We start from the raw sequence: 15,776 nt of genomic DNA, 5'->3' as shown, positions 1-15,776 counted from the left end.
CGGACTCTCCCAGAATGGGAATAAGGCCAAGACAAGTGCGGGTGAGCGTAAATGGGAGTTTATCAATCAGAAAAGGGCATGCAAAGAACTCTGCAAACTCTGAGAGCGCTCTGTCTGACAATAGCAAAAGAGAGGCGTATATATTTACAAAAAACGTCATCAAAACCTACACACTATAGGGGGCACAAGTTCAATGGGATTGGGTGGCGACGACTAGCTATAGGTGCTGCTGTGATATGGTTGGTCTTGGCTGGAGGACGTCACTGGTCAGCCTCGTGGGTTGGGCTAGGCCTGGGGGTTCAGCTGGGTCCATCTGGGCGGTGTTGTTGTGCCATTGTGGCCAGTGTCAGAGATGAATGTCTTTTCCTGACTTCTTTGCCCTAGGCCATGTACACCGCAGTCATTCAGTCATTTGCAATATTATCCTCTTTAGTAAATCTCCCAATAGGTTATGCTACAGGTTAATGCAACACAGGAGGAATACACCTTGAGAGGGGTTTAATGGCGATTCATCAGTACATGGTTACCAGTGTCCTGTTGACCGGGTACCATAGGTCGTGGGGCTGGGTCTCAGGGCATGGGACAGACGGTACATGTCCTCCTGTCTTGTTAGAAGTCGTTATGAATGTGTTGCTGTAATGTTGCCATAATATTGGGTGTCCTAATTTTACAGGGGCCATTAACCTAAGGTGATCCGGTGGGTCGTGGGGCTTAAGAGAGGGCGCCTCTGGATTTGTGTTTTCAGGCGGAGGTTTACTGCTGGGCTGTAAATAACACAGGTGGCGGGCCGTGGCCTTGTGTGCTGCAGAGGGAACTACAAATCTTTGAAGCGGCTCCAACCGAGTTGGGGGAGGTGGAGCCACGCCGCGCGGGCCTCTGCTCTCTCGTCTGGCAGGCTTCGCTGGGAGGGAGGGGGAATGGCCTTGCATATACTCACAAAGGTATCTTCCTCATGTGTTGCCGATTTTAGGTGAAAGCATCATAAACATTCAAATAATATACAATACTAATTCAGTCATTCCGAAACTCACATTTTGACATTGCTAATGCTTCTCAAATATAGCCAGTCTGAGCACATTATTAGTACACTGTGTTTTAACAACTACAACATTTTGTTATATGCATATACATTCGCAGTAAGTGAGGTAGTAGTGAGGTTGGTGGAGCGCATAGAAACGACTCGCCACTATACGTGACGGTAGTGGCACATAAGGGGCTTGGACAAACACACATGAAGGGTGCATTTTCGTGCACCCTTTACATGAGCCCTCAATATAGTTGCATTTGTCTTTTTCTGCACTCTAGCAGCATTAGTTCGGTTATGGCGCGGGACCGTGGGGTGTAATCTTTTCAATGATACGCATAACAAATAACCCCCCGGGACGCTTTTACTATTTGTACATAACTGCAGTGGTGTGGGTACTTCGTTGCTAATGCCATATGAACCCACATTCTGCCATATCCATACATTTTACAGGTTTCTTCGTAAAGGGGTTGTGGAGAGAATGCTTCCATCGCAGGTAGTTTTGTTATTAGTGTTTGGGAACTTTTGCTTTTATTAAAGGACCATTTTTCGGTTCTCTTTCCACCCAGGCTCTGCTGGCCGGGTCATGCTGTCATGCTGGGAGCAGCGATACACTGCGGAAGGTGAAATGTTACAGTGTTGGTATCTTACACTAGCTCATGTCCGTCTTGTTCGTGGGAACGGGCTCACAGCGGATATGCCAGGGATCTGCAGCCACAGGGATAATTGAAACTCTCCAAAGGTGGGGGCGCGCTGCAGTGCGCCGGGCTCACACCATCTTTATTAGACAAAATGGTTTCTGAGGCCTAGCTAAATTCAATAGGTTTGGGCGATGTCTTCAGCAGGTGAGCCATCCACCACCTGGGCCCTGGTGGTAAGGAGGGGACGCCTGACGAGCAATGGCCCTCACCAGGGGAGGGGATGTAGGCGAGGGGGGTCTTTTGGACCAATCCTCCCCTACATTTCCCCCCTTTTGTTACTTAAGTAACAAATTCTTTAAATCCTCCAATCTCCTGCACTCTTCCTCGTCAATTACTGCCTCATCCCATGCAGGTGTGCCTTTTATGGGCATCCATGCTCTGCACATCCCCTTAAGCTCTCACCTCTCCTAGCATATTCATCTGGGGTACAAGTCAGGTATATACATCCGCCCTCTCCTTCCAAGTCCACCCATACCTCCTTGTACCATTCTAGTATACGGGGCTCTCTAATGGTAGTATGCCACAATTTATCTACTATATCCTTGTCGTGATACCTAGGCACTAGCTGATATCTTGGTGTGTCATCTGTTCCTGTTTGTACTTGCACTTCCTGCATAGCTTGTATTGTACCACGGGTGTTTCCCATTGTCACCATCATCATTGCACCATTCGGTACTGCGTTAGCACAACATCGAAGACCCACCTGGCACAGGCAAAAAATAAAGAGGAGGAACACCACAGCCGGCATCAAAAATTTCACAGTCATTCCCAGCCATGATGGAACCCAGGAGAAAATATTGTCGAACCAAGTGCTTTCTTCCGCACCACCTTCCATTCTCATTCTTTCTCCTAGGTTATGTGCTGCTTCGATCACATGGGACAGGGAGCCGTTGTCTGCGTCTTCGGAAGGTACGAAAGTGCAGCAGGCACTTCCGATTTTTCGGCAAACACCTCCATCCATCGCTGTCAACAGGTCCAAGACATACCTGTTTTGCATGGTCATTAGCCGTAATGCTCTTAGTTCCACTTTTATTACGTTGAACCCTTCTTCAGTGTCATTTGCCAGCTGGATCAGCTCCCAACGTGTTATTTGGAGCCATTTTGCATTTGCTCGCGCCTGGATACTTGGGATGAGTGAGGCGAAGAATGTTTCTGCAGAGCTGAATAATCGATACCTGTCTGGGATCTGAGCTAGCAATTCTGACGATGCCTTTGATATGTAGTTCGATGATCGTCTGTTTCGGGACAGCACCTCTTCCTTGTTCCAAGAAGACAGGACATAGGGCCTCATTACGACTCAGGCGGTAAGGGTTTTACGACGGCGTAAACAGCGCCGACCCTTACCGCCTGAGTACGAGGTCCCTTAGCGCCATGGCGGATTTAACACCTGCTTTTAGCAGGTGTTAAAATCCATGGCACTAAGGGACCATGGAGTTAATTACGCCACCGTAATTTACGGTGGCGTAATTAACGCCTTCCCCACTCCCATTATGCCCTATGGGGCAAAAATGGGAATGGGGAAGGGTAAATGGGGATTGGGGACTTACCGCCCCGCCAAGGTCGGAATGGGGCGGTAAGTCCACCAACCACCATGGCGTAAACATAGTTTACGCCATGGTGGTAAAGTCACGGCCCAGGCGGTAACTTACCGCCTGGGTCGTAATGAGGCCCATAGACTTGTGACTCTGCAGTTGGCTGGACCGCACTCTGTTGGGTGTTTTTTCGCGTCATTTTGCTCCCATCAATGTGGCTTTCTGGGATTACCATTAGTGCTGAGTGCAGAGTAGCCATTGAGCAGCTGCCACTCCATGATTGTGGGAGGTGCAGGTATGCCTGGTTGCCACATACCCAATACGTGTCCATCAGGGCCGCTGTCCCTTTTCTTAAATCTGGGATGGTGAGGGTCTTGTTACAGTTCTTGTTTATCCCCATGGAGGCTTTCCCCTCTCCTTTAAAACACAGTTCATAATCTATTTCTTTCTGCAGCTTGAAGGGTTTTTCAATGGCTGTTACCCAAGTTAGTTTTGAAATGTGTTCCTTCCATACTGGTGTGCACGTTTCTTCTATCCATTGCAATTTCTCTGGTGCCACACCCCTCAGTGCTTCCGCCTTACACATTACTTCTTCGTCCTTCCATTTGTTGTCTGAAAAAAGTGTCCCTTGTATTATAAAAAATGGTTCTTCCAGACATACCACTCCTACTGTCTTTGGATAGCAAGTTTTCTCGTTCTGCAGCATCCTAAAAGTAACCTCATGTGCCTGGAAGGTGTTCTTAATTCTGCACAACGTGAGATGAAGGAGACATTGGGCATCTACAATAGGCAACTCTTTGGGTAACAATACTTTGGGCGTGCCTGAAGCATGGGGAATGAGGGAGCAGACATAACAGCTTTCATTTGTTGTTTGTTTAGCTGTTGCACTCATGTCCGCATACCATTTATTTGTCTGGTGGGGGTGTCGCGGGTCTTCCATTTTGTCTAGTCCTAACCCATAATACTCATCATACTTCCTCCTTCCCGCCTCCCTTTTTCGTCTGTTATTTTTGTTCCTAATGTACCTCCCAGCTTCATGGGCGATGGACAAGGTGGGCCCCCCTTTCTCCTTCCCGCCCCCCTTTGCCCAATCATCATATAATATTTCATGTCTTGCTGTCATTCTTTCATTTACTTCCTTCATGTTATCTGACAGTGTGTTTTTGGCTATGGGGGCAGGCTGGCTGGTGGGGGTGTTATACAACCAGGATATGGCAGAGGGGTTTCGGTCATTTAAACTGCGGGCATTGTAATCAGATATTTTTGGCGGAGACACTGTGTTGTTTTGCATTTCTCCCTGTAGCTCTTCATTTTTCGAGATGACAGCATTGGATGGTGTGGTATAATATCCCCATACAAGTTTAGTTCCGTCCCATACCAAAAAATCACCTTCTTTAGTATTTACACTTGCTGTTGCATTGGTCACAGTAGTGCTGTTAATCCCTCCCCCCTCGTTCATCTCGGTAGAGATGAACGCTATGAACCAATATGTAACCAGGCCAAACATGATTGTAAAAAACAATGTGATGCACACAGACAATCCACACTCATACGAGTATCTGCATCTCTCAGCTAACAATTCTCTATATCTAATCAATCTATCCGTTGCAGGCTGCCCGTTAGATGCCATGGTAGCTCCTGTTTGAGATATAAAAGTGCATTAAGTGCATGAATGTAAACATTTTGTTGGCACTACCAGTGCCAGTATATATTGAAAGGGAATGGAAGCGGGTAGGGCAGTAGGGTTGGGATGCACAGACAAGGGAGTGGACACTACGTATTTTTATCACATCATTATGTACATATAAGTTCATAACACATATTTATTTATTTATTTATTTTTTATTTTTTATTTTTTTTTAAATACCCTTAAAAGTAATTCTACTTTTCAGCAACTTTCTCATTCAGGTGCATTTCTGTCACACACAAGTTCATATTCACACATTCTTTTCATTTGCACTGTTTGCTGTTGTCTGTGCCCCCTCATCCTCCTCTTCCTGCACATTATTGTATGCTCTTCGTACATCCGTCAAATGTATCCAATACTTGAGGCCCTTTACTTTTACCGCCGTAGGTGTGCAAAACACCACTTCATACGGGCCATGGAACCGTGGTGCATTCCACCGGCGCACAAAGCTCCGGACATAAATGAATTCACCCGGCGTCAGTTGTACCTGGGCTCCAGGCTCTGTAACTGACCCTGTTGTGTTCCCCTCTTCTCTCGTGAACGGTGGTGAAAGCTGCTTTGATATTGTGCGCGCTGCCCTTGTTAATTTTTTCAAGTAGTCCGTGAACTCATCTCCCAGTATCGCAGCGCTTCTGTGTGCATCTGAGTGTTTGCGCAGTGGGGAGTGTGCTGTGTGCATTCGTCTCCCGGTCACGATTTCGTGCGGGGACAAATGGTGGTCCTTGCTTGGCTGATTTCTCAGCTCAAACAGTGCAAGGGGTAAACAGTAAACCCAGTTCTTTTTTAGTGAAAAGCATAGTTTCGATAATCTTCCTTTTAACAGGCCGTTCATCTTTTCTACCACGCCATTACTTTGAGGATGATAAATAGAGCACAACTTATGCTTTATTCCCAATAGCGTTGTTACTTCCTTGAAGAGTTCGTTTACAAAGTGAGTGCCGTTGTCTGAGCGAATCACGTAACAAATTCCCCAGCGCGGAAATACTTCTCACACTAGGAACTTTGCAGCGCTTTTAGCATCAGGTCGTGCACATGGGCCTGCCTCCACCCATCTCGAAAATGGGCACACAACCACAATCATGTAACGTGCCCCATTACACCTCTCTCCCATGTCCGCGTAGTCAATATGTAGCTCTCTGAATGGCCCAATTGGTTTTGGAATTGTTCCCCTTAGTGTACGTAATGTCATTCCTGAACTGTATATCTGGCATGTTGTGCACTCCAATGTCAATCTAGACAAGTGCTCCTGAAGACAGGGCACTAACCACTCTTCCTGTATCTCTGCTGCAATGTGTTGTTTCGTGTTGTGTGCTGGGAAGTGTAGTTGTTGAAACGCTATTTCTAATAATTTTACTGGCATTACCACTTTTCCTGAGTTATTTTGTCACCACGGTAAGTCTGTTGCTGATTAGCTGCACCCTCGTTTTACCCACATCATCTTTTCATCTGCACTTGCTCCTCCCTGCAACTCTAGTATTTGTGATATAGGCATTGTATTGTACCCTTCTGGAAGCTCCTCGTTTGTCTTCTGCTGTAGCATGTACTCACCTGCTGCACATTTCTCAAAGTATGAGGCTTCTTTGGCAGCCGCGTCCGCTGCTGCGTTTCCCAAAGACACAACGTCTGTGTTGGACGTATGTGCTTGGCACTTCACTATTGCTACCATGGTGGGATCTCGTAGGGCTTCAATTAACTCCTTCAGTAATTCTGCATGTTGCACTGGAGTCCCATCTGCTCGTCCAAACCCCCTTCGCCCCCATCTGGCCAGACCTCCATGTACTGTTGTCGTCATATAAGCTGAATCTGTGTAAATTGTCACCGCGCACCCTTTAGCTGCGTGCAATGCTTCTATTAGGGCAATGAGTTCTGCTGCTTGTGCTGAGAAATGTGATGGGAGGCGGTACTGCACTAGGGTCTCATACTCACCGTCTTCTAATCTCACCACTGCCATACCCACATGTTTTTCTCCTGTGTCCACGTCAATTGATGCTGATCCGTCTACAAAGTACACTTCTCCCTCGGTCAGGGCATTCTCGCACACCACTGTGTCCTCCCCTCTTTCTCCTGTGTATGTTGCACAATCGTGTTCCTGCATGTCCTCTAATGTGCTTGCTTCTGTAATGAATGTTGCCGGATTCACTGTCCTGCATCGCACCACATGGATATTGGTGCTGGACAATATTATTTCATAGGCGGTTGCCCGCTGTGTGGTCAGTGTACTCTTTGACCTTTCCAGTATTGCAAATAATGAATGCTCCACAAACAACGTCACAGGGCATCCCATTACTATTGTGGCACTTTTCTCAATTGCGAACGCGGCTGCTGCGAGCGATTGCTCACACGCGAAATGTCCTTGCATCACAGCATCCAAAGTGCCACTATAGTAAGCCAAAGGTTTGTGTCCTAGGGACGTCTTTTGTGTCAGTACAGCTGTCATGAGTGTCCCCTTGCAGTGTGAGAACAGGTAAAACTTGCGCCCATAATCAGGATTTGCGAGCACTGGAGCGCTTGAAATCAACTCTTTTAATGATTTGAAGGAGGCGCTCATTTCTTCTGACCATTCTATTTTCTTGTTTTCCTGTTGGGCCTCCTTGAGCGCTTGCAGTAAGGGTCTGGTGTATGCTGCATAATCTAATATCCATGCTCGGCAATAGTTGCACATTCCCAATAATTTCTGCATCTCCTTCACTGTTGTGGGTTCTCCTACTGATCTTATTGCTTCTACCCTGTTGGGGATTATTCTTTTTCCATCTTTTGATATTAGCTGTCCCAAGTATAGAACTTCTGTCAGACAATATTGTAGCTTTTCCTTGTCTACTTTGTACCCCTTATTGGCCAACAGGGTCAGGAGTGTTATTGAATCTTTTCGGCATGCTTCTTCATCCTGTGCACAGATGAGTAAATAGTCTACGTACTAAATAATTGTGCTCTCAACTGATAAGTTTCCTAAGTCTTCATGTAGTATGCGGTTGCATATGCTCGGCTCTCACAGTATCCCTGTGGTAATCTGCAATGTTCATATCTCTTCCCCCCTAGGGTAAATGCTGTCAGGTATCTGCTCTCTTCAGCCAGGGGGATGGAGAAAAATGCGTTTTTCAAATCCACCACCGTGAAATGTGATGCCGTTTTTGGGATGCTGCATAATATTGATGCAGGGTTCGGGACCAAGGGGAACTCTTTCTGTATTACATCATTTAGGGGGCGTAAATCCTGGATCATCCTCCAAGACCCTCCCTTTGCTTTTTTAATTGGGTAAATGCATGTGTTACATGGGGAGTTTGAAGGCACTATTATCCCTTGTGCCAGTAGTGCATTTATTGTCTCTTTTATCCCTTTTTCAGCTTCACGGGACAATGGATACTGTTTCACTCGGGGTAGAATTGCTCCTTGTTTGAGCTTTATTATCACTGGTTGTACTCCATGCAACAACCCTACGTCATGGGGGCCTGTTGTCCACAAATTATTTGGTACTAGCCTCATGTCATCATCGAAGAATGACGGTGGTGCTCCCACCACTGCCATCAGCTGGACAGGGATTTCTCTAGCTTGAACCAAAATGTCACAGGGCATTGCTATTTCCATTACTATTTCACCATCCCCTTCTGAATCCGAAAAGAGATCCTCATCAGTTAAGTCTCTCAGGGCAATATTGGCATTGGTACACAGTACTGTACACCACTCACATCCTTCTATATCCATTCCAATCACAGAGATCCTTTTCGCAGATACCTGTACAGCGTGCAACTCTAATGATACCACTGATCCTGGTGCTATGTCAGGGTACACTATTGGGCGGAAGAGGAACTCCGCCGGAATTCTCCAATCCATTCTTCTTAACTCAGGAATTTTGAGGGCCAGTGTCTTTAGTCCTTCAATAAACATTCTCTCGTCCACTGGCAAACCACGTATTTCTGGTGTGGTTGTGTGAGCCTGTACTACCAGCATTACACGTAATGGGCATATTCCTGGTGTTGAACACACTATACCTCTCTCAGTAAATGATATCGTCATGTTGAGTTTGCTAAGAAGATCCCTCCCTAGTAAATTTATTGGCGAATGTTCATAATACAGTAAGGGTGTTTTTACAGTTTTACCCCCTACCGTCACGTCCAATGCTTCTGTGTAAGGAACTTCAATTAAAGCCCCAGAGAACCCCTGCGTCTCTAACTTCCGGTTAGATAACGGGAACCGGCCCTCCCTAATACATGATTTCTCTGCTCCCGAATCCACCATGAATATGAACTGCTTGTCTCCTATCTGCGCCCCTACCAATGGTTCCTCTGCTGCATCGTAGGTGGTAGATAGAACTGGACACGCAAGTGTTCTCTGTGGGCTGTCCTATGCGGGGTGTCTCATTGCCCCCCCTTGGTTGAACACACTCCCTGAAACCACTGACACGCCACTATAGGGGGCTGGTGCTGGTGCTCCGTTTGCTGTCATCGCGAAAGGGTTGCCTGGCGTGTAGTGCATATTGTCATTGTTTTGTGGGTGATTCTGTGTTCTGTATTGGTGTCCCTGTTGTTGCTCATTGTACCCCTAGCCTGGGTTTCTTTGTTGTTGTCCCATTGGGAGACCATATGGGCTCCCCGGATGGGGATGGCCATAATGTTCTGCCTCTGGAAATCCATTGCTTGGTCTGCTTCTGCACTCCCTAGAGTAATGTCCCCACCTCCCGCAGTTCCAACAACTCCCTTGCGTACCTCTGGGACCCTGCCATCCATTTCCTCCCATTCCCCCGTACCCCGGTCCACCTCCTCTTCGGCCCCTGTACCCACCTCGTCCCCCTCGAGGGGCCCATTCTTGCCACTGCGGACCTCCGGCCTGCTCCTGCTCGTTCCACTGCCGCTGTCCTGCTCCTGCCCAATTATTTGCCATCCTTCCCTGTATTGCTACCAGCCCCTCCTCTTCCTCATCTCCCTCCCTGCTGTGTGGGAGCGCAGCTACTGCTGCTGCGACCTTCACCAGCTTTGTTTGCACTAGTTTCGCTTTGTCTGCCAATCTTTTCTGCGCCACCTCCTTCTCCCTTTCTTTTATTCGCTTACAGTGGTGCACTATTATGCTCTGAATCTCAGGCCATCCTTTCGCTTCAATACCTGCTATCTTGTCGAGTGCCTTTTGCACCGCTTTTGGGAGCCCACTCTTTATAATGAAGTAAAATAACGATGTCGATTGATACCAGGGCGTGCCCATTTCTGCTCTCCACATCTCTTGGACCCGAAAAATGTAATCCATAGCATCTTCCCCGTCATTCATTGTACACTGCATTACTGACTGTAAGTCTGGGGTATCTGGAAACGTTTCCCGCAAAGCATCCCACACCCTTGCACGCACTGTGTTAAAGGAGGCCCCATCATGGCGATCACAGTCTAACGTTACTCCCGGGAAACCAGCTTTGACCCATACCCTGTCAGCCTGATCCCCTACTTCTGATACTAGCAAGCTCTTCACGTCCCCTATTGCTAGAGGTACCCCGGCTGTGTGTTTCTTAAAGGCATATATCCACTTGCTCGCCCCTCCTGACAACGGGGGTAATAACTTTAGTAAGTTAGCCTTATCCATCTGAGCCCAGGGTATGTAATTCGGCCTCCCTCCTCCCCTATGTATTAGCGGGAGCTGCAACTTTCCCTTCGTTGTCGTATCTGTACCCGTCTTCACTCCTGATTTTCCCAATGATGCCATTTTCCCCACCCGGTTCCTTAATCGCCCCGTCCACTCATCATCCAGTGTTCTCATTGAGCATGCACCATCCAACCCTTCGCTTCCCCCTCCCATTGCCATACTCAACCTGTCGCTTTCCTCCAAATCATCCCTTATATCACATAGTAGCTCCTCCCTGTCCTCTATAGGCCTCTCTTCATTGTCAGTACATCCCTCTCTTGTCTCTAGTTCAATTATTCGGGTTGGTTCTTCCTGGATTCTGAACAGTATCTCGCCTTTTTTCCACCCTTCTTCAAATGTTCTACCCTCGCTCTACGCTCTAGACGCGTGCTCTGATCTGGCTGCATTAAGTGCGGTCCGCTCACATATGCTTTTATCCTTGAGAGCTCGTCTTTCGCTATGGAGAGCCTTGATTCTAGATCGTTTGTTAGTTTTTCTATGTCCACCCTTGGTGTGCTCACCTGAGCTCGCTCCCTATGACTCTCGTATGGAGGGGGTGCTGTTGGCCCTTGCGTTGTGATAGTTGTCTGTGGGGGCACATAAGTCGGGTCACTGTATCCCTCTGCGGGCACTGGCTTGTTTAGTATTGGGTACAACCTGGTTACTTCTATCGGTGGCTCTTCCTCTGGTAATACCTTATCATCTTTTTGTATCATTAACGGATTGTCAGTGGTAGATGGTAGGTCAGGATCTAATTCCCTTACCTTAGGCGGCGGTATTTCTTCAAATAGTCTCCAGAGGTCCAATATTTCTCTCCTATTATGCAACTGCTTTCCCTTGTATTTCAAACAAATGCATGTGGCTACCATGTCTAGGACACTCTTGTCAAATGAACCCCCTTCGGGCCATATCTGAGGCAATCCCTCTCCCTTCAACTCTGTGATCCATTGGTCATGATATTTCTTAATCCGTTCCGCGTACCCAGGTAGGTTCTTGCAAATATGTGATAAGGGTGTTTCTGCCCCCATACCTTGTGCCGACCTGGTACTTGTGTATCTCTATGTATCTCGATATCTCAATACAAACGTATCACCATGTGAGTTCGCGTATTTTATGTCTTACTTAATCGTGGGGACCTTCGTGTTCCTCCCTCCGCCTGCACACCATAAGATTGGCTGCGCACAGTCTCTATGCTGTTCTCTTTGGGGAGCACGTACAAGAGCAAACTGTCAGTAATCTCAACAATGTTAACCCAAAAAAAACCAGAAAGGTACACACTCACTTCACCACATTACTCTTGTCTTTATGATATTTTGTCTGGTCACACTTACCATGACCACTCAATCGCTATACTTTTCTGACCATTTTTACACACCTATTACACCAAATTATCTCCTGACACATACGATGTTCACACACCCCTCTGTAACACTGTATTCACAGTTCAATTTGTCCTCCCTTTCCTCCCTGGCCGGCTGTCCCTGTCCGTCTTATTCAGATATATGTATATATATATATATATATATAGGTTTGATCTTCAATTTTAGAGTAAAACTCTCTGTCTCTTTACTCTATCTCTTTGGTTTTCTACTGACCCACTTTTATTTTTCCCGTAACCCTAAAGAAAAGAATAGAAAGAATAGCAGTCACCAATATATTTTCCGTGTCTCCCTTTGCCAGACACTTTTATCTTGTTTTCCACTTCTTCATATATTCCCAGTACTAGTCAAGATAGCACTATGCGGCGCCGCCTTCCACCCCCTCTTGGAGCTAGGTTCCCGTCACTTTTTATCTCTAAATCACCTCTTAATCCTAATGGCCATATGCATAGAAAAGCAAAGAAAGTTTAAGATGGTCCTTAGTAGACCCAACGTGCCCCTTTTTACCCCGCCTCGTTCCCTGTCCTAAATTTCCTCCTCTACTCCCTTTATGATCGCTCGCACTCAATACTCACGTGCCCGTCTTGAACCGAGAGTCTCCGAAACTGGGTCCGTCCAGGCATTGTTGCCGTACGCTCAACAGTCAGCCCCGGCTCCGGCGAGCGGTACTCAAAGGGGATTTTTCAACCGGGATCCCGTACCCTCTCTCTGTTGAGTGCGCACTTCTGAGCGTACCGGTCGCCGTTGGCGGGCATCCTCCCGGAGCCGGCGCACTGTGCGTATCCCTTTTCGACCGGAGATTTTCATGCCAAAGGGGACGGTAGGGATATGTTGGGAAAAAATAATAATCACGCTTTCGGGGTCACCACTGAAGGCAAGCGTCCCCAACCAACACAATCCTCCCTGCAATGAGAGACAATGACGGACTCTCCCAGAATGGGAATAAGGCCAAGACAAGTGCGGGTGAGCGTAAATGGGAGTTTATCAATCAGAATAGGGCATGCAAAGAACTCTGCAAACTCTGAGAGCGCTCTGTCTGACAATAGCAAAAGACAGGCGTATATATTTACAAAAAACATCATCAAAACCTACACACTATAGGGGGCACAAATTCAATGGGATTGGGTGGCGACGACTAGCTATAGGTGCTGCTGTGATATGGTTGGTCTTGGCTGGAGGACGTCACTGGTCAGCCTCGTGGGTTGGGCTAGGCCTGGCGGGTCAGCTGGGTCCATCTGGGCGGTGTTGTTGTGCCATTGTGGCCAGTGTCAGAGATGAATGTCTTTTCCTGACTTCTTTGCCCTAGGCCATACACACTGCAGTCATTCAGTCATTTGCAATATTATCCTCTTTAGTAAATCTCCCAATAGGTTATGCTACAGGTTAATGCAAGACAGGAGGAATGCACCTTGAGAGGGGTTTAATGGTGATTCATCAGTACATGGTTACCAGTGTCCTGTTGACCGGGTACCATAGGTCGTGGGGCTGGGTCTCAGGGCATGGGACAGACGGTACATGTCCTCCTGTCTTGTTAGAAGTCGTTATGAATGTGTTGCTGTAATGTTGCCATAATATTGGGTGTCCTAATTTTACAGGGGCCATTAACCTAAGGTGATCCGGTGGGTCGTGGGGCTTAAGAGAGGGTGCCTCTGGATTTGTGTTTTCAGGCGGAGGTTTACTGCTGGGCTGTAAATAACACAGGTGGCGGGCCGTGGCCTTGGGTGCTGCAGAGGGAACTACAAATCTTTGAAGCGGCTCCAACCGAGTTGGGGGAGGTGGAGCCGCGCCGCGCGGGCCTCTGCTCTCTCGTCTGGCAGGCTTCGCTGGGAGGGAGGGGGAATGGCCTGGCATATACTCACAAAGGTATCTTCCTCATGTGTTGCCGATTTTAGGTGAAGGCATCATAAACATTCAAATAATATACAATACTAATTCAGTCATTCCGAAGCTCACATTTTGACATTGCTAATGCTCCTCAAATATAGCCAGTCTGAGCACATTATTAGTACACTGTGTTTTAACAACTACAACATTTTGTTATATGCATATACATTCGCAGTAAGTGAGTTAGTAGTGAGGTTGGTGGAGCGCATAGAAACGACTCGCCACTATACGTGACGGTAGTGGCACATAAGGGGCTTGGACACACACACACATGAAGGGTGCATTTTCGTGCACCCTTTACATGAGCCCTCAATATGGTTGCATTTGTCTTTTTCTGCACTCTAGCAGCATTAGTTTGGTTATGGCGCGGGACCGTGGGGTGTAATCTTTTCAATGATACGCATAACAAATAACCCCCCGGGACGCTTTTACTATTTGTACATAACTGCAGTGGTGTGGGTACTTCGTTGCTAATGCCATATGAACACACATTCTGCCATATCCATACATTTTACAGGTTTCTTCGTAAAGGGGTTGTGGAGAGAATGCTTTCATCGCAGGTAGTTTTGTTATTAGTGTTTGGGAACTTTTGCTTTTATTAAAGGACCATTTTTCAGTTCTCTTTCCACCCAGGCTCTGCTGGCCGGGTCATGCTGTCATGCTGGGAGCAGCGATACACTGCGGAAGGTGAAATGTTACTGTGTTGGTATCTTACACTAGCTCATGTCCGTCTTGTTCGTGGAAACGGGCTCGCAGCGGATCTGCCAGGTATCTGCGGCCACAGGGATAATTGAAACTCTCCAAAGATGAGGGCCGCGCTGCAGTGCGCTGGGCTCACACCATCTTTATTAGACGAAATGGTTTCTGAGGCCTAGCTAAATTCAATAGGTTTGGGCGATGTCTTCAGCAGGTGAGCCATCCACCATCGGGGCCCTGGTGGTAAGGAGGGGACGCCTGACGAGCCATGGCCCTCACCGGGGGAGGGGATGTAGGCGAGGGGGGTCTTTTGGACCAATCCTCCCCTACACAGTCTTAATTTTAATATAATACCCTATAGTATTTAGATGTGTTTCTTGCATTTGAACATAGTCCTCTTTTATTTGTAAGTACTGTTACCTCATTTGTCTGATTGTTTGATTATTAAATAATCTGACTTCAATATTTCAAGTGCTTTATAGTTCTCCAAGTTAAGATGATGTTTTATTAAGGGTTTTCTGTTGCATCATTAATCACCCCAGTGACATAAGTCACAATCCATTAATCCAAATATAAATTACTTTATTTTTATGCACGTCTTGATTTACATTTTAACACCACATGTTGGTTTGTGCTCTGTTCAATGCCAAATTGTTAAATTCATTCTTCAGTGTTTTCTTCTGTAGCCTCTTCCAATGCAAGCAGTAATGTTTAGAGTTTCATATCAATGATTCACTGTAAGTTGCGCTGTATGTGTACATATCATAGAATCACTGTCTTCACTAATAAGTAAGAAATACATTTCCATTTTAATATCGTACAAAACCTGTAGGGATATACATACTCATATCTCATTTTCCACTTTGAGATAAGGACAAAGGAGAGTCTTTTGAAGGCAGGGGTCTGCAACCCTTGGCTCCCCAGATGTTTACGACTACAGATCAGCCCAAACCAGAATCTTCAATGGTGAGGGACAACAGGAGTTGTAGTACAAAACCTCCAGAGAGCCGCAGGTTGCAGACTCCTGTTTTAAAGAGATCTCCTCATTTACAGTTAGTGGTCTATATAATACATGTATTATTCATTTTTCACTATGCTGTTGTACTCTTGTTTTTACACACCCTTTTTTCTTTTTCACTCTGATTTCTTTCTCTTACTTCTCTATCCTCTTCTGCCTCTTTGTCTGTAATTTTCTTCTGAGGTTGTTGGGTGTTGTCCTCTAAAATATTCACTTTTTAATGAATCATTGAGTGTGATAACCTTTCATGAATCTTT

The sequence above is a fragment of the Ambystoma mexicanum genome, chromosome 5q (genome assembly GCF_040938575.1).
Source record: "Ambystoma mexicanum isolate Mex_15411 chromosome 5q, UKY_AmexF1_1, whole genome shotgun sequence".
Classification (NCBI taxonomy): domain Eukaryota; kingdom Metazoa; phylum Chordata; class Amphibia; order Caudata; family Ambystomatidae; genus Ambystoma; species Ambystoma mexicanum.
This window is presented reverse-complemented; position numbering follows the sequence as displayed.